Source organism: Propithecus coquereli, unplaced genomic scaffold (assembly GCF_000956105.1).
Source record: "Propithecus coquereli isolate 6110/MARCELLA unplaced genomic scaffold, Pcoq_1.0 Scaffold155, whole genome shotgun sequence".
Classification (NCBI taxonomy): domain Eukaryota; kingdom Metazoa; phylum Chordata; class Mammalia; order Primates; family Indriidae; genus Propithecus; species Propithecus coquereli.
In genome coordinates, this window is record NW_012139969.1 from 1,168,202 (window position 1) to 1,171,481 (window position 3,280).

The 3,280-nt window shown below is 46.8% G+C and overlaps 1 pseudogene; it reads right to left on the minus strand.

Moving 5' to 3' along the window:
• Positions 1-89: 89 nt before the first annotated feature.
• LOC105807229 lies at positions 90-1,112 on the minus strand (annotated as a pseudogene).
• Between the last annotated feature and the right edge of the window lie 2,168 nt (positions 1,113-3,280).

Sequence of the window (3,280 nt, forward strand, 5' to 3'; positions counted from 1 at the left end):
TTTTTGAGCTTCCACCTCATTGTTATTACTGAGACCAGCATTGGGGGCATGTGCGGCACAAGGAATCCAGCTCTGTTCCCTAGAAGCCATCACAAAGTTTTCCTTGTAGATGTCATCACGGTAGACAATCCGCGTCCTCTTGTCCCGGTGGCAACGCTTAGGGCTGTTCCGGACAGCGAGGCAGCCCCAGACAGATTTGCAGTAGCCGCGTCCAGCACGGGCTGTTTGCAGGCTAAGTTGGCTTTAAGCTGCACAGACTCCACCTGGGTCCCGCTGAGCTCAGCAACAGGCTGATGGGTCCATGGAGAGGTCAATGATGTTCCCAAAGGGAGAGAAGGCCCCACGGAGGAGGGTGGGCGTCATGTCTTCCCCGTACACATGCAGAGTAGTCCCCTTCTGAGAGGTCCGGCTTCAGGGAGTCCGACCTGCGGAAAGGGCCCTCTCGGTCTCGGTCTCGGTCTCGATCCCGATCCCTGTCCCGTTCCCGATCTCTGTCCCTGTCCGGGTTCCTCTCATGGCTGTGGTCCCGGCCCCGGCTTCGGGGAGGGGAGGTTGAGGAACAGGCACCACCACGTTCTTCATAGCCCCAGTCAAAGGTGCGAGGGGGCCATCCCCAGCCCCCGCGCTCTCTGCCTCTTCTCCATCCGGTCCCAGGTCTCGAAGCCGAGAAGACACAAAGCTCTCATACAGAGATTTCCTCTGCAGACGTCTGGACAACTCCTGCAGGTCGTCATCAGCAGATATGCTCCTCTGGAACGGCTGGAAAGTGGGGACTGGTCCCTTCTCGGGGTCCTTTAACTTCCCCTCTAGGGTTCGAGAACGTTTGAAGCCTGAATTCTTGGTCCCAGCCTTAATGGCACTGGTGGCTCCTGACCTCACCAGCTGCTTTGCCTGCTGTGTTGCTGTGGCTGTGTCCACCACAGGCTGCTCTGACAGTGAGCCTTCGACACCGCCTCGGCTGGCCGTGCTGCTGCTACTGTGCTTCTTCAGAGCCAGCGATGCCTTTCTCGTTCTCTCGAGTTTGTTGAATTTCTTCTGCAGAGCCTCCTCCTCCTGGCTCAGGCCAGGGTTATCACTAACAAGGTGGCTCCTGAGGGGGGCGGTCTCGCCATAGCGTGTTAATTGTGTTCATTTTTCCTCTACTTAGCAATCGAGTGCTCCAAATTTAGCTCCTTTTCTCCCCTTAAGAAAATGCCAACGACTTTTCAACTGCAAACATTCACTCTGTAGACGGATGTGCATTAAATGACCAGAAGACAGATGAGACACACATATGTAACTATGGATCCTTTCAGCATTTCTAGTCACGGCTAAACTCAAATTTTGACTCCATAAATTTTAAATTAGTTTCAAACCAAAGTAGTCTCAGACCCGCTGTCTTTGCCAGGATCCATAATGAGAGCTCTGGATTATCCCGGCCTGAACCCAGTTCCTAGTTAGCCTGTGATGAGCGGTACTTGCTTTGTGTTATAAAGGGCTCCTGGATAGTCCCTGAAAATGGGCAATACGTTTCTACTGATGGCCGCTGATTCCTGCATTTATAGTAATGTGGGACCTCACTCATATATCCTTTTTGTCAATGTTATATAAAGAGAAATCCTTTCATTCCTGATTCAGACAGTTAAATCTTGGCATAAAAGAAGTTAGTGTTTTTCTGCCCCTAGACAACTTCACACTGGGCCTTACGGGGGACACAAGTTTGGGAGAGTTCTTCAAGTTATAACCGTACAAATGACTCAAAGCTTAACAAAGCTTTAGACTTGCTGTTGAAAGAAGGCACTAAAATAGGAAGACAGTCAGCCAGAATAGGGCGTCCTTAGATATTCTTCTTGTCTCACAAAAAGGGATTTGTACTGTACTAAGGGAAGGATTGCACTTACATTCACAAAGTTCACTCAGAAATTTTCAACATTATCAAAAAGATCAGATAAACTTCAAAAAATTTCAAAAGATAACAATCTGGTCAATATTCCTTTGTCTTATTCCCATAATTCAGGTCAAGAAGAGGACCCTTTATAAGGGTTTAATCTGTGAAAACTTGGATCATGGTTTTGGTACACTTTCCAGTCCTTTCTTATTCTATTAGTCGTACATTTGTTTATGTTGCATTCATACGCTGTCTAGTTGATGTTGAGAATTTTAAACTCTACTGTCTGTTGGCCGTCACATCAGATGGTGCAACAGATGATCCCGAATCAAAAACAAAATGCAGGCTGGGTACAGTGGCTCACACCTATAATACCAGCACTTTGGGAAGATTGCTTGAGCCCAGGAGTTCAAGACCAGCCTGGCAACATAGTGAGACCCCCATCTCTACAAAAAATAAGAAAAATTAGCCAGGCATGGTGGAGCACACCTGTAGTCCCAGCTGCTCTGGAGGCTGAGGTAAGAGGATTGCTTGAGCCCAGCAGTTCGAGGCTACAGTGAGCCATGTGATCAGATCACTGCACTCCAGCCTGGATGACAGAATGAGACCTTATCTCAAAACAAACAAATAACAACAAAACAAAAATAAAAACAAAATGAAATCTTGATGATCAGTACAACCACCATTTTACCCCCTAAGAAAAAACATGTCAGTGGGCTGAATCTAAAGTTCTAGACCAGGTGTCAGCAAACTATGACCATTGGGTCAAATCTGGCCCACCACTTGTTTTTATAAGTAAAGTTTTATTGGAACAAAGCCACAACTATTCATTTGCATATTATCTATGTTGCTTTTGTGCTACAACAGTGGAGTTAAGTAGTTAGAGCCAGTAGGGCTCACGCAGCCTAAAATATTTATGTTTTGGCCCTTTATAGAAAAAAAATGCCCATCACTGTTCTAGACAATATCTAATGGCCTCTTCCATGACCTGTCAAAGAGGGCAGAAGGGGAGATGATGGAAAATTCCACTCTTGCCTGAAGGACCTACTCATGCCCTCAGGCACTTACCCAGGAAGCTATAAGACCAACCACTCAATATCAGTCTTGGGCTGAATCACTCACAGTCGTCAAACCCTACCTACATCAATAGGTCTGCTCTTGAAAACCCATCTAATCAGAGACTAACCCCACTCTACTTTGATTCAATCAAAGCCAGTCATTTATATTTTCCCCAAGTCCTGTACAAACCCTATCTTTTACTTTGTTTATGGAGATTACATGGCTCCCTGCAATTCTTCCTTGCCCTGCAAGAACTAAAATTCTACTTTTGTTTTCCAGATTTAAAAGACTTGTGATTTGGCTGGGCGCAGTGGCTCACACCTGTAATCCTAGCACTTTGGGAGGCCTAGGCGG